The sequence below is a fragment of the Triticum dicoccoides genome, chromosome 4B (genome assembly GCF_002162155.2).
Source record: "Triticum dicoccoides isolate Atlit2015 ecotype Zavitan chromosome 4B, WEW_v2.0, whole genome shotgun sequence".
NCBI lineage: Eukaryota > Viridiplantae > Streptophyta > Magnoliopsida > Poales > Poaceae > Triticum > Triticum dicoccoides.
Genome location: NC_041387.1, coordinates 131212384 through 131239202, shown reverse-complemented (window position 1 = coordinate 131239202; position 26819 = coordinate 131212384).

The window sequence follows — 26819 nt, the reverse complement described above, 5'->3', positions numbered from 1 at the left end:
ATATAGTTAGTACATCAAATGCACTATTATTTGGAATCAACATCAAGTGTATTCAAAAAATAGAATTCGAGTTCATGTAGTACACATAGTTCATATCTATCTCTATAGTAATGATGTGATGTGTTATTAAGGTAATACACGAATGTTGGTTGAAGTTGGCAACAATCATGATTGTAGATTCTTATTGAAATAGAGAAACGAATTCAAATTTAGTTCGAATTGCAGCGGTAGTATAGACATTTGGAATGCACTAAAATGTTGGTATGAGTAGGTTACATGCATTATACATCAAGCGAAAAAATTTAGTCGGACATAACATGGATTCATACTCCCTCCTTCGATCTATATAGGGCGTAATGAGATTTTTAAGACCGCCTTTGACTATTGACAAGATTAATAGTACATGACATGCATAATGTGAAAATTATATCATTGAAAGAACCTTTCACAGACGAATTTAACGGTGTGCTTTGTGTAAGTTGCATGTCATATATCATTGCTCTAATATTTGGTTAAAGTTAGCATCGAAAAATGCATTAGGCCCTATATAGATGGAAGGAGGGAGTAGCTTTGAATAGCATTTGTATAGTAAAATGGGGCAAGACACTCTCTTTGTGTGGTGTGAATAGTTTTATTTTTTCGTTTTCTTTTGGTTGAGGGAAATGTGAATTGATTTGGTACGTACAAGTACAATATTACTACATGTTAGGCTTGTCCCTAAAATTCAACCCGCGTCTTGTTATATCCCGAAAATTTAGATATCGTGCTCTCAAAACTGGCGCCTTCACAGCCCGCGCCTTGCTATCCCGAAATTACAACACGCGCGAAAACTCCCTCCAGCTGCCAAATCCCGACACGCGAGATCCACCTTCTAACCCTAAGCCGAAAGGGCCGCTAGTTCAAATCGGTGGGGGGTACTTTTGTAGCACACCCTACATTTTGGACAAGCGTGTCCCTAAGTCATGCTTCACCCCCTCCCATCGCCCCCTTTTCGCCATTCGAAATCCCAGGCTGCCATAACCTCTCCACTCCAGCCGCGAAACCCCACCCTCCTCCGTCCGCCACGTCACCGCTGCCCAGCCGGAGCCTCTTCCCCAACGACGTCGTCCACCGCAACAGCTCGACATCCCTCGTCCACCTCCCCGGATGAGGATCCGCCGTCCATCTCGCCGTCCCGCCGGTTCAGCCGCCCCGTCCTCCACCTCTAAGGAGTTGCTCCAATGATCGCCTCGTCTATCGTGGCTGCTCCATCCCCACAGCGCCGCCTTAACCTGCTCCACCGAAACCGCAACATCCTCACCGACTCCTCGGACGAAGCCGAGGCCTACTCGGCGCCACCATAGAGGTTGTACACTCATCGCATTGCACCTTCTCCTTAACTCGACCTCCCGGCGCCGACGGTGCTCCATCCCGCACCCCCATGGAGTGGCTACCTTGAAGCCGGCGCCGCGGGCGACATCTCCACAGTGGCTCTCCCCTAGTGCGAGGCCCCTTTGGTGGTGGCGTCCATACTAGTCGGATCTGTTGCTGCTGCTCCGGCTCTCGCTTGCTCGCGCTGCTGCTGCTGCTGCTCCGGCTCTCGCTCGATCGCTTGCTCGCCTAGTTGCTGTTGCTGCTCTCCCCCTCACTCGTGCTGCCGCTCTGCTCTGATTAAGCCACACTTCAGTCGACTGAATCGACTTTTGGGTCAGTCGATTTTCAGAGGTTGGGGGGGTCTCGCCGGAGTTAAGGAAGAACCACCCACAGCGGGGACGGGGGCTCGCTGGAGAGGTACCCCACTATCTATCTTAGGGTTCAGGGTGGAGAGCAAGGGGGCTAGAGGGCTGGCCGAGGCGGCGGTGGCGAGTTGTTTCGGGGCGGCGAGGCGGCGCTGGGGCCGGCGGTTCGGCCGGTGGTGGCTGGCGGCTCAGGGGGGTGCAGGTTGAAGATGAACTGCAGGCCCTCCCTAAACTACATGTCAAGTGCCTCTCTGCTACCATTGCGTTCAGTTTCGATAGTATCATTCAGATTCCACAGTAAATTTCAGTTTCGACAGTTAAGTTCAGAGTCAACAGTTTTTACCTCATCTATTGTAGTCAGGTGGTTTTGGTGATTTTAATTTTACATCCATTTTACATCATCTATTGGAGATGTTATTAGAATCCCACTTGAGATTGACGATGTCTGTCTTGTGCTGCTTCAGCCTTGATGTCTTACGGCTCACCGGAGCTACTCAACGACAGAACGATCCATCACAACAGAGCAGTGCCCTGGACGCCGTCTACAGATTCCTCAGATCTTCCTCCACACCTCCGACAGCCACCTCTGCCTCAACTGCTTCAGCGACCAACCCAATGATGCTGAGGTCGACACGGCTACGACAAAGAGGTTGTACACTTGTTGCATCACTTATTACTATTCATTCATGTCGATCCATTAGGGCTATTTTGGTTCAACGGAAAACATAGCAATAGGGAATTTTCCAATGGCACTCTACTATTCATATATTCATGCATTTTGTTGAAAGGAATGAAGCAAAACATCCACCTGGACCTACTTTTCAAAATCCTATCATGAAAACAAGACCAAGTGCATTAATGCCAGAATAACATTCTAACTGTACACGCTTTCATATGGTTTCAATTTATTTTGGCCATGTTTCTTTGCATTCCTCTGCTCTTCCAATTCCTGTAAACCAAACACCCAAGTTGACAGAAATCCTGTGTTTACAAATGCTCTGTTTACCATGTGCATTTTCCTATACTATTCTGATGTTTTTCCTATTCCTGCGTTTTAAGAATCATGCAAGCCAAATGAGCCCTTACAGAATTACTTCAGTTACAGGTACGTTTCGAAGGGAACTTTGTGTGGTTTGTCCTGCTCCTGCCGCGACGTCGTCCACCTCACCTGAGCTGCTCCATCGACAGAAGCATCTAGCAAACCAGACATCACAACTCCTGACCGTCTTTCGCCGCCTCAGATCTCCTTCCCTGCCGCCGGCACCCACCGCAACGGCATCACCATCATCGACTCAGCAGATGAACCTGAGGAGTACACTGGTCCACAAGAGAGGCCGCACTCTTTTGTTTCTGCTTATGTTATGCATTGCTTAAACTTACCTGCTACTTTATCATCCTGTTCAGCTCTTGGACTCCCAAGTCAGGTCCAAATTAATGTTCAAACTTGAGTTCTAAATTAGTTGTGGGGCACATATCGAGGCAGCAATGAATAGTATGTCTGTCTAATATCTGGTTCACCTAGGGTATGCCTATGTTGTTCATCTTGGGTGGGAAACAAATAGTAAAGCAATCATCATCTGTCTTTTTATTAATTTAAAGCAATCATCAGCCTGCTATCATTATTTTTGGATCCATCCACTGGTTGTTACCATCACTCTAAATTTCTGCATGCTCTCCTTACATAATCTCACCATATTTTTTTCGTATTCATGTTAGATATTGTACACAGTCATGCTGAACATGTAGAGAAAAAGAGAAGAGTTTTGCACGGCAATACAATGTCATGCAAACATCGCTCCATGGTGGGTTCAATGGCAAACCCTCACACCTCTCTAGATTGTAATCCAGAGGAAGATATCTGTTCTGAGGCGGATTCAGACGCCGCTGACCACTCCTATTTTACCCCCCAAGGTGTTTGCTCTACCTTGGCATGATGATGTTAGTCATATCATGCATATGTTGCCTTGCATTGCCTACTTTTGACATCATATATGTCATCTGCTTAGTTTAGACATGTTCTGTAATGCCACCTGTTTAGTTTCTATATCATATATGGGAATTATGCAGTCTCATGTCTTTTAGCCAGCCATAATATATGTGAAATGTGCAATGCCATCCTGTTTAACTAGGCATCATATATTTGAATGATATCTTGCCCATCCTTTTCTTCATTATATTTCTATTTGTCGACAATGTTTGTACATTAAACTACTCTTCCTGTGAATCAGCCATTTGGGTGGGAGATGGAAAAATCTGGAGTGAAAACAAGGCCTTCATAGCAGACAGTGCTACCTGTCGAAGCAGATCTCTTGTTGGGCCCCGATAGCTCCTCAGAGATGGATTCAGAGACAGATGACCAGTCCTATTTCCCCACTGAGGTGTATGCTCTAACTTGGCATGGTTATACTGCTCATATCATGCATACGGTGTCTTGCATTGCATAGTTTAGACATCATATACACAATATTCAACACTATGTTCTTAGTTCATACATCATATCGAATGCCCTCTGTTTAGCATATAAATCACATATGTGAATTAAATGATGCAATCCTGATTACTTAGACAACATGTAGGTGAATTATGTCATGCGATCATGTTTAGTTATTCATCATATCTTTGAATTATGTTATGTTATGCTATCCAGTTTAGATAGACATCATATATGTGAAATTATGTCATGTTATCTGTTTTAGTTAAACAATATACATGTCAACTATTTCATGCCCTCTTTTTTCCACACTATCTATTGCACCTGTCTCTCATACAATGTCTGTACATTCAACTATGTTTCCTGTTTATCAGCCATTTGAATTGGAGCGGGTGATGCCAGTATCTAGCAGACTAAAAACACGGTCTTCAAATAAAACAGTGCTACCTCTTGGTGGAGATAGCACCCCGGTTGTACATGCACAAGAACCAGCCCTACCACACATAACCCAAACTCTCGCAGATTGTACCCCTACTGCGATGGACAGAGAACCAGCTTCACCCAATCTAACCCCAACCCCAGCCGATAGTAACCCAGTTCCTGTTGACACAGCACCATCTCCACCACAGAGCTCCCAAACAAGAGTAGTTAGTAAGGCAGCTCCAGTGCCCAAAGGGCCAGTACTATCACGACGAACCCCAACTCCACCAGTTAGTACGCCTATTCCTGTGGAGGAAGCACAACCAGCTAGTCATAGTTTAGCATCTATCGCATTTGATGTTGTTAAATCGTATGTGCGTATCTTCCTATCTTGGAAATATTATATTGAAGATGAAGGAAAATGCCAGTTGCAGGTGTTTGTCCAGGAGTTATGTGTAAGTAATGTTATTCATGGCAATTACTTTGCTTCATCCCATACATCCTACCTCCATGATGGTTATAATACAGCAAATTTTCCCATTTTTCTCTATAGAGAAGGACCGATTTGGAAACTCAGGATGAGGTAACCTGTGCTAATACCTCTGCTATCTTCAAGAATGCTTGGTGGTAGTATCGGAATTACCTGAAGAAAATGTACTTCACCGGCAAAGAAACTCATCAAATTCCCTTACGTTCTCCTGAGACACATTTACTGGACGATGACTGGGAACGCCTTGTTCTATACTGGTCCCGAACCAAGAATGTGGTAAGGTCTATGAGCTCATTTTCTATTTTTAAGTATTATATTCTTGTGTCTTACTTTACTCTGTTCATGTAGAACAAGTGCCTAAACCTGAAGAACAACTATTCTAATTTAAGATTCCATTGCTAATTTGATTTGCTCTTGTATCACTGTATTTACTCATACAAACTTATTTTTAAATTGAAGGACCCAACCGAAACTCCAATGGCACAGCAGGTATGTTCACGCCTGTTTCTTTAACAAGTTTGCTCTTATCAACAGCTCTTTTGATTTCAATTTCAATTGTGTATACAGTTGACTTTCATATCATGCACATTACTAGCATCACAACAGAGCCAATAGTGTTGTTGTACATGTAGACCCGTGGTACCCATCTGAAATCTTGTTGTGCCATGTAGTTTCCCATGTTGTGTATTCTTTCATTGCTGCTTTGTCTTGAACTGATATGATTTGAACCGTGTCTCTATTTTGATTTGGCAAGACAATGCAGTGACCACAGGACATAGATATATGTTTGTTTGATGCTTTTATTATGTACTAGTACTTGGCAATAGAAGACTTGGTAGTTTAATCCTGTCCACCTTACTAATGAACTGGTTCACCGAAATGAGTTTCATATACTAGTACATGCTAAACTTGTTATGTGTCTGCTTGTTTCTTCTTTTAGAATGTTGACAGAATATTGGGGAAGAGTGCCTTATTAAGCAATGGTAAAGGAAGTAATGCAGATAAGGTTCAGGATAGTGACACATCCTTGTTGGTCTCCAACAAAGCTGATAAAACAACTAAGGAAGACTATCTTGAAGACAGCGAGACAACCCCAAAGTCATGTCTTGGTTTAGTGTTCGAGTTACTGGCCACTACCTCTTACACAAGCTATTCAAACTCACTGTCTGAATCAGTACGGTTTCTTGAGTCTCAACTACAAGCTGAAAGACATCGATCAGCTATGCTGCGACAAGAAGCGAAAGGACTGCGGAAGTCCCTGCAGCATTCAGATGCATACTTTCTGGTGCAACAGCAAGCATTGGAGGATTTTAGCGCCAAACAGGACAAAGCTAATCAGCTTGCTAAGCTTATTGCCAGCATGGTGGATACCCAGGATAACATTTCTTGAGCTCTTCTAAAGTCGTTTCATTTATGCTCTTGTTTTGCTGTCGTGTTTATTTGCACTGGTGGCCAATTTTGACGGCCAGTGTATATAATATGCTGCTTTGTTCCCTATATTTACACTGGTGGCGAACTTTGATGCCCAGTGGATGTAATATGTGTAATAGCGGTAATAGGCTAGCGTTAATTGCTTGTTTATTTATTTCCTAATTGTCTTGTTTAGTTGTTTGCTTGTAGTCACTACAGTTCTTTTTCTGTGTTTTCTAGTGGCCACAATAGCCTATTTTTGGTAACTAGGCCAAAATAATCATGGCAACACACGGACTATTGTAACCATGGGCCTCCTGCAGGCCGTATGATCGATGGGCCTTCTTCCGACCGTAGGATCCATTGGCCTTCTATACGGGTCGTAGGATCCATTGGCCTTCTATACGGCCCTTAGGGTCCATGGCCTTCTACAGGCTGTAGGGTCCATGGGCCTTCTACGGGCCGTAGATCCATGGGCCTCATACGGGCCATAGATCCATGGGCCTTCTACGGGGCGTATCATCATTTCGCCAATCATGGGTTGTACTATTCATGGACCATAACGGGCCGTTAATAGACCATATTTGATAACTCTATGAAAACAACCCAACGGGTTTTTTTGACATGAAAATGGCCCAACGTATTAACGGTCCGCAAATGGGCCGACTATAATGACGGGCTGAATTTGGCCCACAAGCAGAAAATGACAGTAACGGGCCGTATGTAACCGAATGCTGCAAAAGAGCCCAACAATCAATGGGCCCTGAGAAGGCCGAAAGATAACTTGGGCTAGAAACGGCCCAATAGAATAACGGGCCATTAATGGGTATAAAGTGATACACTGTTCATTATGGGCCAGTTTCACCACGGGCCGTTAATGGGCCAAGAGTTACAAAGGGCCTCATATGGGCCGAAAGAAGTCATGGGCCACACATGGGCCGAAAGTTAAAATGGGCTGGAATCATATTGGACGGCCCAGATGACGCTACTGGGCCTAATTCGGATAAGGCGTAACGGGCCCTGGGTTAGCGGGCTGTAAATGGGCTATATGCGAACAAGCCGTTAATAGGCTTTCCGTGGGCCGGCCCGCCACCTTTTAACCAAGTCAAACGGGCCGTCCTTTTCACAGGAATGGGCCTCTGTTGGGCCGTGCCACGTGTCGCCGTATCATAGGCGCCTTCGGTCCAATGAGCGGATGACATCTGTCCCAACGGTGAGCCGACACGTGTTTCCTCCAGCCAATGATGATTTTACACGTGGAAAATCCCCATTGGTCAGGGTTGTTAACGGGTTATCGGATCCAAAACCCGACCCGATAGCTTAACGACATTCCGTTATGGTGGATGCCACGTGTCGGTCACCCTTGACGAAAGCACTTCTGTGATGCGCGATTTATCGTCATGGAAGTGGACACTTCTGTGATGATAATTTTGGTAATGTCATGGAACACTTCTACGACAGCACAGGTATGACTATCTTGATTCTGTCATAAAATCGTCATGGATGTACATGCATGACAAAAAACGTGACCTACTGTGACAAACACGTATCATCACGGAAGTGTATTTTTTTGTAGTGCATGGCGCGAAGCGGCGGGTACTGCCCATGGCGGCTAGGAGCAGGAGGGGCGGCGGGGTGGGGGTGGACTTTGCTGGCAGGAGGAAGAAGATGGGGAAAACATGTGGGACTGAGTTCACCTTATCATCATATCCATATACACATGCCACGTCAACCTGATGTGTGGGCCTGGTAAGGGCTCGGTAAGTCAGTTTTGTGGTTAGCCGTGGCCGGCAGCTCGTTTAGTGCGATTTATTACTCACTTGCCGCAGAAGCGGTTGGTTTTTGTGATTTTTGACAAAAATGGTGGTTTTGGAGTATCCTAGACACAAATGTGGTGGCTTTGAGCAATTTACTCTCCCCTCTAGCTCCATCTCGATCCTTTCAGCTACTACGAGCATTAGTAAGGTACACATCAATAACATGTATATCAAATGTACCTTTGTTCACTCTGTCACCCTTCTTATCCGCCAAGTATTTGGGGCAGTTCCATTTCTAATGACCATTTTCTTTGTAGTACAAGCACTCAGTTTCAGGCTTGGGTCCAGCTTTGGGCTTCTTCCCGGGAGTGACAACTTGCTTGCCATTCTTCTTGAAGTTCCCTTTCTTTCCCTTGCCTTTTTTCTTGAAACTAGTGGTCTTGTTAACCATCAACACTTGGTGCTCCTTCTTGATTATCTACCTTTGTGGCCTGAAGCATTGCGAAGAGCTCGGGAATCATTTTATTCATCCCTTGCATATTGTAGTTCATCATGAAGCCTTTGTAGCTTGCTGGCAGTGACTGAAGAACTCTGTCAATAACACTATCAACGGGAAGATTAACTCCCAGCTGAGTCAAGTGGTTATGATACCCAAACATATTGAGTATGTGTTCACTCATAGAACTACTCTCCTCCATCTTGTAGCTATAGAACTTGTTGGAGACTTCATATCTCTCAATACGGGCATTTGCTTGAAATATTAACTTCAACTCTTGGAACATCTCATATGCTCCATGACGTTCAATACATCTTTGAAGTCCCGGTTCTAAGCAGTAAAGCATGGCACACTGAACTATTGAGTAGTCATCAGACTGAGCTTGCCATACATACATAACATCTACTTTAGCTCCTACAACAAGCATGTCACCTAGCGGTGCATCAAGGACATAATTCTTCTATGTAGCAATGAGGATAATCCTCAAGTTATGGACCCAGTCTGTGTAGTTGCTACCATCATCTTTCAACTTAGCTTTCTCTAGGAACGCATTAAAATTCAGGGGAACGGTAGCATGGGCCATTGATTAGAACGTAGATATGCAAAACTATAAGACTAAGTTCATGATAAATTAAGTTCAGTTAATCAAATTACTAATGAACTCCCACTTAAATAAACATTCCTCAAGTTATCTAAGTGATACGTGATCCAAATCAACCAACCCATGTCTGATCACCACGTGAGATGGGGTAGTCATCAATGGTGAACATCTCTATGTTGATCATATATACTATATGACTCACGTTCGACCTTTTGGTCTCCAGTGTTCTCAGACCATGTCTGTACATGCTAGGCTCATCAAGTTTAACCCAAGTATTCTGCATGTGCAAAACTGTCTTACACCCGTTGTATGTGAATGTAGAGTCTATCACACCCGATCATCATGAGGTGCTTCAAAACGACGAACTTTGGCAACGATGCATACTCGGGGAGAACACTTTTATCTTGAAATTTAGTGAAGGGATCATCTTATAATGCTACCGCCGTTCTAAGCAAAATAAGATGCATAAAGGATAAACATCACATGCAATCAAAATATGTGACATGATATGGCCATCATCATCTTGTGCTTTTGATCTCCATCTCCAAAGCATCGTCATGATCTCCATTGTCATCGGCTCGACACCTTGATCTCCATCATTGCGTCGGGGTCGTCTCGCCAATATTGCTTCTACAACTATTGCTAACGCATAGCGATAACGTAAAGCAATTACATGGCGCTTGCATTTCATACAATAAAGAGACAACCCTAAGGCTCCTGCCGGTTGTTAATATTGCAAAACATGATCATCTCATGCATAAACATATATCACATCATATCATGACCATATCACATCACATCAAGCCCTGCAAAAACAAGTTAGACGTCCTCTACTTTGTTGTTGCAAGTTTTACGTGGCTGCTACGGGCTTCTAGCAAGAACCGTTCTTACCTACGCAAAAACCACAATGGTGATTCATCAAGTTTGTTGTTTTAACCTTCTTTAAGGACCAGTCATAGTCAAATTTGATTCAACTAAAGTAGGAGAAACAGCCACCCGCCAGCCACCTTTATGCAAAACTAGTTGCATGTCTCTCAGTGGAATTGGTCTCATGTGCGTGGACATGTAAGGTTGGTCCGGGCCGCTTCATCCCACAATACCGTCGAATCAAAATAAGACGTTGGTGGTAAGCAGTATGACTATCACCGCCCACAACTCTTTGTGTTCTACTCATGCATATCATCTATGCATAGACCTGGCTCGGATGCCACTATTGGGAAACATTGCATGAAAAACAAAAAAAATCTATGAACACGCAAAATTTATCCATGGAGATGCATATCAACGAGATGGGAGAGTGTGTCTATGTACCCTCGTAGACCGTAAGCGGAAGCGTTTGTTAACGCGGTTGATGTAGTCGAACTTCTTCGCGCTCCAACCGATCGAGTACCGAACGTACGGCACCTCCCCGTTTAGCACATGTTCAGCTCAGTGACATCCTCCGCCTTCTTGATACAGCAAGAAGGCGCGGTAGTGGATGAGTTCTTGCAGCACGACGGCGTGGTGATGGTGATGGTGAAGCTATCTCCGCAGGGCTTTGCCTAAGCACTACAAAAATATGACTAAGGGTGTAAACGGTGGGGGGCACCGCACACGGCTAAGAAATTGTCGTGGTTGTGCTAGGCGCCCCCCTCACACATATACATATAGGTGGGGGAGGGAGGAGTTAGCCTGGAGGCGCCCCAAGTGGGGCCGAATCCCAATTGGGGTCCTGCCCCAAGCCGCGCCTCCCTGCCATGTATAGGTGCGGGAGGAAGGCAAGGGAGGGTGACGCCCCCCGTTCCTTTCACACATGAGGAGGGAAAGGCAAGAGGGGCCACCCCTCCCCTTTCCTTCCACTAGGGTCGGCCGGCTAGTGAAGGGGCGCACCAGCCCCCTTGTGGGCTGGTCTGTCCCCCCCTTTGGCCCATTAGGCCCATACACCTACCGGGGGTGTCCGGAACACCTTCCAGCGAGCCGATGACTACCCGGTGCACTCTGAAACTCTTCCGGTGTCCAAATATCATCGTCCTATATATCAATCTTTACCTCTAGACTAGTTCAAGGCTCCTCATCATGTCTGTGATCTCATCTGGGACTCCGAATAACATTTGGTCACCAAATCATATAACTCATATAACATTATATCGTCAACGAATGTTAAGCGTGCGGACCCTACGGGTTCAAGAACTATGTAGACATGACCGAGACACCTCTCTGGTCAATAACCAATAGCGGAACCTGGATGCCCATATTGGCTCCTACATATTCTATGAATATCTTTATTGGTCAAACCTTATGACAACATACGTAATTCCCTTTGTCCTTCGGTATGTTACTTGCCCGAGATTCGATCGTCGGTATCTTCATACCTAGTTCAATCTCGTTACTGGAAAGTATCTTTACTTGTTTTGTAATACACCATCTTGCAACTAACTCCTTAGTCACTTTGCTTGCATGGTTTCTTATGATGTGTATTACCGAGAGGGCCCAGAGATACCTCTTCGATACTCGGAGTGACAAATCCTAATCTCGATCTATGCCAACTCAACAAACACCTTCAGAGATACATGTAGAGCATCTTTATGATCACCCAGCTACATTGTGAGTTTGATGGCACACAATGTATTCCTCCGCTATTCGGGAGTTGCATAATCTCATAGTCGAAGGAATATGTATTTGTCATCAAGAAAGCAATAGCAATAAACTGAACGATCAATATGCTAAGCTAACGTATGGGTCTTGTCCATCACATTATTCTCCTAATGATGTGATCCCGTTATCAAATGACAACACGTCTATGGTTAGGAAACCTTAACCATCTTTGATGATCTAGTCTAGTAGAGGCTTACTAGGGACACGGTATTTGTTTACGTATTCACACATGTATTTAAGTTTCCGATCAATACAATTCTAGCATGAATAATAAACCTTTATCATGAATAAGAAAATATATATAACAACTTTATTATTTCCTTTAGGGCATATTTCCTTCACACGACACTACAATCAGAGACCCTTCGACGAAACTGTGTGCAATGTATTAATCGCAAATGGTGTTGTAAGAAAACCGTAAAAAATGATACGAACCATTTGCGTTGGTGGAGACATCAAACACGATTCAGATTATAGTTGCGTGTGCAATACATGGCATATAGTTGATCCATACAAACTGTCGCGATGAGCCAGAACAACAGAAACGGTCAGCCATATCAAGGTGTGTGTGATAGGCAACATACAGTTCAGTCGGATGAACTATTTGCGATGATCGAGAATAGCACAAACGATTCGGCGTAACAAGATGTGTGTGATAGCCGGCAAACAGGTAAGTAATCAGAATTGTGTGCGATAATTATAAATAGCGCATATGATTTTTTTGTTATGAATTGTGTGCTCGACAGGGCACACAATTCAAGAAACCAACATGTGGGCGATAATGTAAAAGATCTCTATCAAATATGTATTGCTAACCGTCTGCAATGAGATTGACAGGGGAAACATAGATAACGAATTAATATGAGCGAACGACAACAGAGATATACACAGTCTGCTTAATTTAGTCCTTCTTCTTGTTATTGTTATTGGATGGCCCCACGACATCGTCTCAGCGAGGACGCTTCTTGCTGCTGACCGTTGGCTTTTCATTGCTGCCACCATCATCATCGTCTACCGTAATCCTCGTTACCGGTTTTGTTCTTCTTTCTCATTATTGTGTTCCGGCATCCCTGTGACATAGTCACCTATGTCTGGCTAGACGATGATGGATGTTGTCATACCGAGAGGGCCCTAAGAATATCTCTCCATCATCGGAGGAGCAAATCGCACTCTTGAGTTATCCGGCCACTTGTCAAACTTTCCGATGAGCCTGTAAGTTGTTGTTATGATCACCGTGTTACAGACATTTGAGCAACCCCAAAGTCCACCGCAGGTTAAGAAGTGACCACAATACTCTCATGGTCTAAGGAGCAAAATCACACATTAACACTCCATCCTATTACAATTGATTACCGATGATATTATCTTAATTCATAACAAATAAGTTTGGGTCGATTCAATATGATCGTTCTTCCAACGTCATAATCCCAATGTTTGTTTTAGTACTATCGTTACACTTAACAATATCCTAAGATTCGAAAAACATGATCACCAACAACACTTGAGCTAGTCTTAGAGGCGAGACTCGGAACCTTTATTTTATCCATTTATCATTTCACACGTGCAGATGAGTTTTCCACTGAATCACATATTTCAGGATCATAACAGTTATACCATGAAATATTAACACTTAATTATGAATATAGAAATGTAATAATACAATATTATTGCCTCTAGGGCATATTTCCAACAAAAACAATCTGGGGAAGCTAGAAATCAAGGATCAAAGGTTAGAGTGGAACCCCATTGATTTCAACACAAGTGTAGGTGTTTCTCCCTCGGAAAATGGATATGGGAAGTTATAGCTTTGAAATGGTTGCCCTCTAAGAGTTGGTGGAATGGGTGGGGGTATATATATCCATCCCAAAAATGTAATTATTACACCTTTACGCACTATTCAGTGGGACCAGGTGAAAACACTCGGTGAGACCAACTAGTACAAAAGGTTTGAACTTTAGGATTTTCGGTGAGACTAGATGAAACAACTTGGTGGGACCGATGGGTGATTACCTAATCACTTTCCACACTTCGGTGAGACCGATCAAAACCACTCGAAAATTCTGAAGTGAAATCGATAGGTTCCAGAAGGTTGGCAAGTGCTCTTCGATGGGACCGAAGGGTCATCTCGGTGAGACTGCCAGGGTTTAGGCAGGCTATGTCAAGTGTTTCTCAGTGGGTACGGATAGATGTGTTTCGGTGGGACCGAGATAAACTTTAGGGTTTCAGACATCGATAAATGTGAGAGTGTGGCTGAGGATTTTGGAGCAATATCTTGAGCAGTTAGTCCATGATCAAAACCTCATCCCCTTTTAATAGTATTGGCTTTCCTATGGACTCGATGTAATCTTAGATCACTTAACCAAAAATGCAGAGTCTTGAAACTTTGCCAATGTTTGTCCTTTGCATTCTGAGGGTTCCACATTCACATCCCTTTGCCTTACCTAAGATGAAGTTTCATGGAATATTCTTTGAGTAGGCATTAATTCAATGACGTATATATTGTTATGAACTACCAAACCCACCCGGGGATTACTTGCACTTTCAATATATATTGCCAAAAAGATCGCATCCGACGGTGGATAAGGTGTGTGTTTGATCTCCCCTTGCAGCTGCACTAACTAGCATTTGACGGCTGCTATGAATCAACCAACTGATTTCTTGGAGAAATCAGTCGGGTTCTGGGCCGTCAGATACGTCACTCGCCACCCGTTGGATTCAGTCAACGCTATAAGAGGGGAGCCCTCTCTCGTCGTACTCGCAACAAAGCAACCAAAGCATGCCGTTGTGGGAAGCAGTGTTGCCCGGCTCGCAGCAGGAGCCACACCCCCTCACCTGCAGAGCAATGATGCTCCACCAACAGTCGTCGGTGACACTTTCTACAACGGCAACCCCGGCGTAGTAGTGCTCCATCATAGCACCTGGCACCGCCAGCAAGTGCTGCATTGCAACACCCAACGCTGCCCGCAAGCGCTGCACTACAACATTAGGGGCCGTTGGCGAGTGCTGCATGGTTGCACTGGAAGTCGCCAGTGAAGCTCCATTGCAACATTGAGTACTACAAGCAGTTCTGGGGCCGATGTCGAGCGTTGCATCGCAACACCTAGAGCTGTCGGTGAAGCGCCATTGTAGCACCGAGCGCAGCATCGCAGCACCGGGAGCCGGCTTGAAGCTCCATTGCAGCACCGAGCGCTGCATCACAACACACGGAGCCACCGACTAGTGCTCCACTTCAGCACAGCCACATGACCCCTTCACCCGTTGCAGCATTGCCGCACAACCCCCCATTGTTGGGTCGGTGCCCCCCTGCACTAGCGTCCACGGCGGGCTTGCAACGACGTCGTCTCCTAGTTGGCCATGGCAGCACATTAGTACTGCTTCAATACACTAGTGAAAAAAAATATGGGGCAGGGGACAGAGGAAGAGCATTGACCGGAGGGAGGAGCACGATCTTAGAGGTGCGGGGGAGATGGGGGACAACGACTTTAGAATTGTGTGGCTAAGGTGCTCACATGGGAAATAAGGATGAGAGTGTAGAAGCGGTGTGCAGGCCCCACCGTGACGCGTGGCAGTGGTTAGAGGAGGCTTACACATCGCTGTAAGTTTTGTAAACATTTTCCTTAGCAATTGGGTTTTAGATGACATGCTGCAGTGACATTGAATTATTCTCATAATTTATGATCTTGCGAGCTAAAACAACTTGTAAAACACCGGAGGGAATAATATATTTAAAAAAATTGTGCGTGTAATAATTCAAGTACTTTGGTGCAGTTACAAGTGGATGCGCCCTTGGGTGTTGCAATGTAACCCTCGTAACTGCACATCCACACATGTGTGAATTGGAACCCTCGTAAATTGGAACCCTCAAATATTAAAAATGGGCGCCCTGTGTGTGTGAATTGGAACCCTAGTAAAAATCTAGCCAATGATTGGAGCGACATCTCCTGCATGTGTGGATGTGCAGTTACAAGTGGCGCCTTCCCAGGACCGCCTGCTGGTTCAGGTGATTCCGGACGTGAATCAGGCCATGCAAACACAGATTTCGGAGGGAGATGGGGGTATGCACTGTAGGATCGGAAGTATGTCTAGAGGGGGGTGATTAGACTACTTGACCAAATAAAAACTTATCCTTTTCCCAATTTTAGTCTTTGGTAGATTTTAGCTAACTTAGCGCAAGTCAAGCAATCTTAACACAATTCAAGCAAGGATGCAAAGAGTATATGAGCAGCGGAAAGTAAAGCATGCAACTTGCAAGAATGTAAAGGAGGGGGTTTGGAGAATTCAAACGCAATTGGAGACACGGATGTTTTTGTCGTGGTTCCGATAGGTGGTGCTATCGTACATCCACGTTGATGGAGACTTCAACCCACGAAGGGTAACGGCTGCGCGAGTCCACGAAGGGCTCCACCCAAGAAGGGTCCACGAAGAAGCAACCTTGTCTATCCCACCATGGCCGTCTCCCATGAAGGACTTGCCTCACTAGCGGTAGATCTTCATGAAGTAGGTGATCTCCTTGCCCTTACAAACTCCTTGGTTCAACTCCACAATCTTGTCGGAGGCTCCCAAGTGACATCTAGCCAATCTAGGAGACACCACTCTCCAAGAAGTAACAAATGGTGTGTTGATGATGAACTCCTTGCTCTTGTGCTTCAAATGATAGTCTCCCCAACACTCAACTCTCTCTCACAGGATTTGGATTTGGTGGAAATAAGATTTGAGTGGAAAGCAACTTGGGGAAGGCTAGAGATCAAGATTCATATGGTAGGAATGGAATATCTTGGTCTCAACACATGAGTAGGTGGTTCTCTCTTAGAAAATGTAAGTTGGAAGTGTAGGTTCGTTATGATGGCTCTCTCCATGAATGAAGAGGAGGTGGAGGGGTATATATAGCCTCCACACAAAATCTAACCATTACACACAACTTGCCAATCTCGGTGGGACCAAATTGAGAAACCTAGTCGGACCGATTCAACAAATCTAGTGACCGTTAGGATTTTCAGTGGGATCGACATGCAACTCGGTAGGACCGATATGGTTAGGGTTAGGGCATAACATAAACTCAGTGAGACTGATTACACAAACTCGGTGGGACCGGTTTTGGTAATAAGCTAACCAGAGAGTTGGCCAGGTATACTCGGTGGGACTGGTTCGCTCATTTCGGTGAGACCGAAATGTTACAAAAGGGAAACAGAGAGTTTACATTGCAACCTCGGTGGGACCGATCGCTCATCTCGGTGGTACCGAAACGTTACGAAGGGAAACGGAGAGATTACAATCCCATCTTGGTGAGACCAAGATCCCTATCGGTGAGACCGATTTGCCTAGGGTTTGTGGCAGTGGCTATGACATCTGAACTTGGTGGCGCCAGATAGAAAGAATCGGTGGGGCCGAGTTTGACTTTTGGTTTAGGTCATATGTGAATGTGAGAAAGTAGTTGAGGGCTTTGGAGCATATCACTAAGCACTTTGAGCAGGAACCTCATTAAGCAACACCTCATCCCTCCTTGATAGTATTGGCTTTTCCTATAGACTCAATGTGATCTTGGATCACTAAAATATAAAATGTAGAGTCTTGAGCTTTGAGCTTGAGCCAATCCTTTTGTCCTTAGCATTTTGAGGGGTCCACTTTTCTCATCCATGCCATGCCATTCATTGAGCTTTCCTGAAATATTTATCTAGAAATAGCATTAGCTCAATGAGCTATATGTTGTTAGGAATTACCAAAACCACCTAGGGATAGTTGCACTTTCAATCTCCCCCTTTTTGGTAGTTGATGAAAACATATAGATCAAAGCTTCGACAAATGATAATAAGATTGAAAAACATTGTCGCTTTGAGAAGTATGTGAAATGTGAGAGCTCCCCCTAAATTTGTGCATAGTTTAAGATTTGCTTTGGACTGCAAATGCACAATGAGTTAGGATCATGAGTTACTCTCCCATGTCACATACATCTTGGTGGAGCGCTCAACATGATAATAATTAAATACATGCACTCATCACCAAGCAAAGTGAATGATCATATAGAGATAAAAGGATAATGTCATCCAACAAGCATTAATGTAGCATATGATCAGACACATGATCATCCAAGTATCACACAGGCATAAAGTATATCAAACAAGCAAACAAAGTTCAACCACCAAAACAAGAGAGAATAAAAAGCAACGCTCTCTCTCGAAGCCTATGATCTATACATTTTTCTCCCCCTTTGGCAACAAGTTACCAAAAAGTTCATAGAAACTGCATAGTACGAAATCGACACTCAGGCTTGGTCTTCAGTTGGTGGTGTAGAAATAGCGCCAAGGACGAAAGCATCAGTTGATGAAGATGGAGCTGGTGGAGTAGGTACTGGAGCTGGTGGCACTGAAGTTGTAGCTGGTGCAGACGAAGTTGCTCTTGTGTTTGGAATAGGCACTGCAGCAGATCTCTGTGCTCTAGGCACTCTAGCAAACGCATCAGTGGTAGTCTTGCCCTTCCTCTCATGCATGTCATCCTGAAGTTGCTCAACAACTGACTGTATCTCAGCGACCTTCACATCCAAGTCATAGAACTTCTGCTCCATGATCCTCTCCAGACTCTCCTGGTTTTGAGTCAGGGTGGCCAATCCCTTCTCAATCCTCAGAGTGGAGGCAATCAACTAGCCAAGCTGATCTTGCTTGATCTTCAGGAAATACTGAGATGCCTCATCAATGGTTGGCATCTTTGTAGCCTTTTCAGTCCTTGCCTTCTCCTTCTTTGCTTGTGCTTGCATAGAAGATGGTTCATTTTCATCCATAACCACTGTGTTGTCCTCAAAATCTGGGTAGATGGGCATGTGATCCTTGTCCAAGAGGTATGTGCCAGTGCCCATCTTGGAGTTGATTAGCTCCTGGATCTATGGGGCATACCCACAACTTCTCTTTTGGTCAGCAGTTGTCCTCTTGATAGTTTCCACTATGAAGCTCATGACCTTGAACTTTTGAGGCACATCAAATATGTGAAGCAGATTGATAGTATGGCCTCTGATCATCTTGTGATCACCTGACTTAGGCAAAAGAGTGTGCCTGAGGATCTAGTTGATTGTTGGCAATCCTGACAGAAGGTAATGTACTGATCCAAACTTGTGTGTTTCAACAGCAGCATCTGGGATCTCCCTGTACATATGTGTCATAGAGTTGTGATCCTTCTTCTTCTTGGCATAGACATCCAAGTCATCCTCTTTCTCCTTAGGTGCACTTGCCCATTCTTCAACAGTTGATTGGTACCTAGTACCTTCAGACATTCATACTATCCTTCCATCTGGATAGAAGTGAGCTGTGGAGTAGAACTGCATTATAAGCTCATCATTCCACTTTGTGAGCTTCTGCCCAACAAAGTCATCCACTCCACAAGTATTGAAACTGTCATACACTCCAGGATAGTGCTCTTCATTTTCCCCGATATATTTCCAGTCCACCCATCTCATATCACAGACTATTGGCTTCTTGTCAAGTAGCATTGTCTCATAGAAGTCCTGTTGTTCCTTTGTATGGAACCTATAGTCCACAGCAGTTCTCCTCCTGACTGCATAGGGATCAGTCAATCTCCACTGTCTGAGTCCTGCATCCTTTCTCAGCTTCATATCCTCAGCTACAGGATGAACATCATTGTGATCTGGAATTTTGGGCTTCAACTTCCTCAAGACATGTTCCTCATCATCTTCTTCTTCAACAGCAGCTTCAGGCACTGGGGCCTTGTTCTTCTCTCCAGCAAGAATGTTCCTTGTATTCCTCTTCGGTGTAGCTTTAGGCTTTGGAGCAGCTGCCTTGGGAGCTTCTTTGGGCTTTGATGAAGCAGCCCCTGACCTGATGGCATCACCCATAAGCTTCTGAGCTTTAGGTGCTGGTGCAGCAACCTCTTCCTCTTCTTCCTCGTCCATCATGGAAGGCTTTCCTACAACCCTGGCCATGGTCTTCTTGACCCTTTCCTTCCTCTTCTTCCCTTCTTCAGCAACCTCTTTGGGTTCAGATTCCAAAGGTACTTGAGTGGAGGCTCTGGCTTTAGACATGGGAATTCTTCTAGCAGGTGCTTTGGTCCTCATACCAAGCTTAGTGGCAGCAGTTGTGCCATATTCCTTCTTGAGCACCTTCTTCTTGGAAGTGGCCTCATCCTCAACAGCCACATAGTTTCATCCTCAGACTCCGAGGTTTTCTTTTTTCTGGCCCTGGTGGCTGCCTTAAGTAAGTTGCTAGGTGTGCTCCTGCTACCATCATAGCTGCTAGAGGGACTAGTGCCCTCACTCATGTGAACCTATTCCTCAGACTTGTTCTGACTATCACTTTGATCAGACATGTTGCAAACACTGACAACAGACTCTGTGAATAGATATAGATGAGGTAGATAGGATGAGCATCACAAAATACAGAGGTTTTTGCAAAAGAATGAGTCAAAAACTTAGTCTTAGTTTACAGAAAGCATTTCGGATCTACCGATTTGTAAACTCGGTGATACCGAAGGAGCTTTTGGAACCTTAACTAATGAACTTGGTCAGACCGAGTCACAGTTCGGTGGCACAGAGACTACTAGGGTTTCACAAAGTCCTGAACTAGGTTACACTGATTTGCAATTCTCGATCAGACCGAGAATCACATGTGCAATGGCCTTGGCCAAATCAGTGGAACTGATTTCTACAACTCGGTTGGTCCGAGATGGTTTCGACGGAAACCTAACCCTAATTTTTCAATTCACAATTAAACTACGAGTGTTTTTGCTGGATAAGATGATCTCAATCGTGGCAAGATACATGGCAAAAACAATGTGCTAGGAATCGGAGTGAGATTAGCACAAGGATCAAGTCCATACCCTAGTTCGGCGATGGACTTGCTACGGCGGCAACGGCGGAGATGATTCCCGTTGACGTTGGCGGAGACCAGCGGCGGGAGGCAGCTGGCGACGAGGAGGACGATCCGGAGACCTAGGGAGGCAGAGCAAGCTGAGCGCGGGCGAAAGAGTTCAGAGAAATTTCCAAAATTTGGCCCGTGGTAGCCCGACCCTGTCGGTGTGACCGAGTGGAACAACTTGGTGGCACCGAGATGCATCACTACAAGCAGTTACTGCAACTCGGTGTGACCGAAAAGTTCAAATCGGTTGCACCGAGATTGAAAACCTAGACCGACTTAGTGATCTCGGTATGAACGAAATGGAAGAATCGGTCAGACTGAAATGCACAAATAAGTTTTGGAAGTTTAAGTATATGACGAATCGGGGACTCCGGGTGCTCCTCACACAGAGTGGTTCGAATCTGACTTGGTCAAACTTTGTGATGTAGCATGAATAGAGTTTGAGACAAGAAAAGCATAGATAGCTATAGAAGGTTCTTAGGTATTCTTGTCCATCCACTTGGCAAAAGAAAAGAAACCAAACAATCAAAACTACAAGTGGATTTCCTAGATGAGTGAAATATGCATCCAACATGCTCACACAATAAAATGACAAATGAAATAGGTGGCAAAGCATGCACAACCATTCTAGTATCTAGCAAGCAATTGGCGATGACTAGGTCATCTATATATGAGTATATTGACTTGGAGTCAAATGAGAACATTTGATCATAGGTCATACTCATCGTTTAAGCTCAAGTGGGGTTGCCACTTTTACATAATGCATTGTTGTGTTCACACCATTAGAGTTGCTTTAACTCAATTCTTAGAGTAAAGCTCCCCCTAGATGTGAGATCCCCCCTTAGAGGGATGAACTAACCTTGGGTTTTGTCGATGATGACTTCATGTAGGTGTTGAAGATGTGGATGCTCAATGTTGATGTAGATCATTTGGAGCAATCCTTTGGAGTGAGTTGCACTTTCAATACCAACACGGGTTAGTCCCACAAGGAACAAACAAGGATATCCATAGACATAGAGTGATGCACACAAAATGATGTCTATGAGAGCATTAGGTTACCTTGTCCCTTGTCTTACCAACAAGAGGGTTTGTGACTCCATGAACTAGTGCAAGATGTGGAAGTTGATTGCACTTGTCCTTGCCAAAATGATATGAGTGAAGTATGTTGGCGGAGTCACCCTCAAGAACTCTCTAGTTCTTCTTCTTCGGGATCCACATCATCTTGATGGGAATCCTTGGAGTTGTAGTCGTACTTGATGAAGTAGAACTTGACATAGTCTTGGGAACCCACTTGACCAAGGCCTTGGGAGCTTCTTCAAATGCATCAATCTCCTCTTGAAGCTCATCCTTGCCTTTTTGCTTGTGGTCTTGTGGTGGAAGATCATCTTGAGCTTGTGTCCCTTTGAAGGAAGTAGGATCATACTTCTCTTGTTGAGGAGCAAACTTCGTCTTGGGGTATTGATCTTCTTCCCACTCAACTCCATTGGCATTGAACTTTCGTTCAAAACCAACACCTTGGTTCTTCCGGTGCCTTCCTTGCTTGCGTACAATTTCCTCGAATTGCTTACTCCCAGCAAGGCTCTTGTAAACACCTTTCTCTATAATTCCCTTCAATAAGCTATTTTCTTGCTCTAACTTGGCTAAGAGAATCATTAGTGGAATCAAGAGAACTACTAGAAGCAACAACATTGGATTTAACATGATTATTGTTACTACTAGAGGAAGAATCCTTCTTGTTCTTGTTACTAGACTTGACTTGAGGCATGTAAGTAGATAAGTGTAAACGCTTGGCAATATAAGAAGAACTTTTCTTGCAAAGATCATCATTGATTGCCTTTAAGAACTCATGCTCTTGCTCAAGGTTGAGCTTTTTAAAGCGTAACTTCTCATGAGTCCTTAAAAGTTCTCGATGATCCCCTAAGATAGTTTCATGAGCTAACTTAAGAGTGTTTAGTTCTTTAGTTAGGAGCTCAATATTCTCCTTATCATTGTCATTCATTTTATCTTGATTAGCATGATTAATTGACGTTTCATCATAGTATTCATCACTAGAGTTGTCAATAAGTAAATCATCATCACCTAACAAGTCATCTTCATCACTATTGAAATCAACATACTCGGGATGTGTTACCTTTGGGCCTTTAGCCATGAAGCATCTTCCAAGTCCTTCATTTGGTGAATCAAATATGTCGTAGGAGTTGGTTGACACAAGTGCTAGACCGGCAACACCTTCATCTTGAGTATGTTCGGAGTCGGAGTGATAGCTTCTCTCGGAGTGATTGTCGGAGTCGGAGCCGGATACCCATTCACCAACATGAGCTTGATGTCTTCGTTTTGTGTAGCTCCTTAATGACTTGTCCTTCCTTTCCGAATCCTTGCTTCTCCGGGATGTTCTTCATTCATAACGATCATCTCTACTCCTTCTCTCTCTTGGTGGTGATTCTTCTCTTCTACTTATCCTCTTAGGTGATTCTTCTCTTCTTTTGTAGGGAGTCGTACACTCATTGGAATAGTGTCTGGGTCTTCCACAATTATAGCAATTATGCTCTCGACTAGAAGATCTTTTGTCATTGTAGGACCTTGACTTGGAGCTTTTCTCTTTGCTTCTACTCTTGTAGAACTTGTTGAAGTTCTTCACCATTAGGCTCAATTCTTCATTGAAGGTTTGTTTCTCACTTGATGATGTAGTGGCTTCACATGAGGCTTTGTAAGCACCACTTGACTTGTTGTGGAGCTCCTCCGTATCCTTGAGTGACATCTCATGAGCAACAATTCTTCCAATGACTTCTATTGGCTTGAGATTCTTGTAATTGGACATCATTTGGATCAATGTGCACACGGTATCATATTTTGCATCCAAAGCTCTTAGGATCTTCTTGATGATGAATTTGTCGATCATCTCTTCACTTCCCAAGCCGGCAATCTCATTTGTAATGAGAGCAAGCCTAGAGTACATTTCAGCGAAGCCTTCACCATCCTTCATCTTGAACTTGTCAAGTTGACTTTGAAGCACATCCAACTTGGATTCCTTTACGGAGTCGGTACCTTCGTGCATATCAATCAAAGTATCCCAGATTTCCTTTGCATTCTCAAGACGGTTGATTTTGTTGAATTCTTCGAGGCACAATCCGTTGAAGAGGATATCACAAGCTTGAGCATTGTATTGCAACATCTTCAATTCATCCACGCTAGCTTCATGGCTCGGTTCTCTCCCATCAAAGAATTCACCTTGCAAGCCAATAAACACAATAGCCCAAACGGCGGGGTTATGTCCAAGCATATGCATTTTCATCCTATGCTTCCAACTAGCAAAATTAGTACCATCAAAGTAAGGACCTCTATGGTGATAGTTTCCCTCGCTAGACGCCATACTCTCCTAGGTTGTGAAACCAAGGCTATGACCACCAAAAGCTATGGAAATCAAAGCAAATGGAGACCAAAGCTCTGATACCACTTGTAGGATCGGAAGTATGTCTAGAGGGGGGTGATTAGACTACTTGACCAAATAAAAACTTATCCTTTTCCCAATTTTAGTATTTGGCAGATTTTAGCTAACTTAGCACAAGTCAAGCAATCTTAACACAATTCAAGCAAGCATGCAAAGAGTATATGAGCAGCGGAAAGTAAAGCATGCAACTTGCAAGAATGTAAAGGAGGGGGTTTGGATAATTCAAATGCAATTGGAGACACGGATGTTTTTGTCGTGGTTCCGATAGGTGGTGCTATCGTACATCCACGTTGATGGAGACTTCAACCCACAAAGGGTAACGGCTGCGCGAGTCCACGGAGGGCTCCACCCAAGAAGGGTCCACGAAGAAGCAACCTTGTCTATCCCACCATGGCCGTCTCCCATGAAGGACTTGCCTCACTAGCGGTAGATCTTCATGAAGTAGGTGATCTCCTTGCCCTTACAAACTCCTTGGTTCAACTCCACAATCTTGTCGGAGGCTCCCAAGTGACACCTAGCCAATCTAGGAGACACCACTCTCCAAGAAGTAACAAACGGTGTGTTGATGATGAACTCCTTGCTCTTGTGCTTCAAATGATAGTCTCCCCAACACTCAACTCTCTCTCACAGGATTTGGATTTGGTGGAAAGAAGATTTGAGTGGAAAGCAACTTGGGGAAGGCTAGAGATCAAGATTCATATGGTAGGAATGGAATATCTTGGTCTCAACACATGAGTAGGTGGTTCTCTCTCAGAAAATGTAAGTTGGAAGTGTAGGTTCGTTCCGATGTCTCTCTCCACGAATGAAGAGGAGGTGGAGGGGTATATATAGCCTCCACACAAAATCTAACCGTTACACACAACTTGCCAATCTCGGTGGGACCGAATTGAGAAACTCGGTCGGACCGATTCAACAAATCTAGTGACTGTTAGGATTTTCGGTGGGACCGACATGCAACTCGGTAGGACCGATATGGTTAGGGTTAGGGCATAAAATAATCTCGGTGAGACCGATTACACAAACTCGGTGGGACCGGTTTTGGTAATAAGCTAACCAGAGAGTTGGTCAGGTAAACTCGGTGGGACCGGTTTGCTCATTTCGGTGAGACCCAAATGTTATGAAAGGGAAACAGAGAGTTTACATTGCAATCTCGGTGGGACCGATTGCTCATCTCGGTGGTACCGAAACGTTATGAAGGGAAACAGAGAGATTATAATCCCATCTCAGTGAGACCGAGGTCCCTATCGGTGAGACCGATTTGCCTAGGGTTTGTGGCAGTGGCTATGACATCTGAACTCGGTGGCGCCGGATAGAAAGAATTGGTGGGGCCGAGTTTGACTTTTGGTTTAGGTCATATGTGGATGTGAGAAAGTAGTTGAGGGCTTTGGAGCATATCACTAAGCACTTTGAGCAGGAACCTCATTAAGCAACACCTCATCCCTCCTTGATAGTATTGGCTTTTCCTATAGAGTTAATGGGATCTTGGATCACTAAAATATAAAATGTAGAGTCTTGAGCTTTGAGCTTGAGCCAATCCTTTTGTCCTTAGCATTTTGAGGGGTCCACTTTTCTCATCCATGCCATGCCATTCATTGAGCTTTCCTGAAGTATTTATCTAGAAATAACATTAGCTCAATGAGCTATATGTTGTTAGGAATTACCAAAACCACCTAGGGATAGTTGCACTTTCAGACACCCCAGGAGGTGATTGCTTTCGGGAAGCTTAAGTGGTTCTGCAACGCTTTGGTTAGGAAGTTGGTCCCTCCGCTTCTTCTAGAGGTGCAGTCTTCTCTAAGGCCGGAAGCCGAGCCTTTCACTCCTCGAAGAGCAACACACAACGCAAAGAGGGCTCCGGCTGGGAAGTCCAAGGCTACGCAGGCGGAGAATGTGCTAATGAGAGCGCTAGGGCTAGTTCCGGAGGATGTGTATGGCAATGACGACAAGATTGCGGAGTTGGCCGAGCTCTTCAACTCTCCGTTGAGGGAACAACATGTGAGGGTGTCGCGACACTGTTTGGTAAGGAGGTAGCACCGACTCCTGAGATGAGCTCCGACACTACGATGTTGGTGGGCACAGCTTGAGGTTGTTTGTCCTCGTTGGTGTGGGTGTGCCCTTGGCTCTCATGGATTGGAACCCTCAAGTACTTTGTTGGAACGTGAGAGGGCTCAACAACCCCGCTAAAAGAAACATAGTTAGGGAGTTTGTGGTTGCGGCAAAGGCTAATCTTGTATGTCTTCAAGAAACCAAACTTGAAGCTTTTGACTCTTATTTGGTAATGCAATGCATTGGGCCATCGTTTGATGGTTTCGCCTACTTGCCTACATCAGATACTAGGGGTAGTATTCTCTTGGGATGGGATAGCTCATTCTTGGTGATCAATAACATCACTCGGGATAATAACTTCCTCTCGGGTCTGGTTCGTAACAAAGATGGCTTCGAATGGTGGTTGTCGGCAGTGTATGGACCCCAATGGGATGAGCTAAAAACTCAGTTCCTCGTGGATCTCCAGCTTAGAAGGGACGTGTCTCCGGGGCCCTGGATGGTGCTTGGCGACTTTAA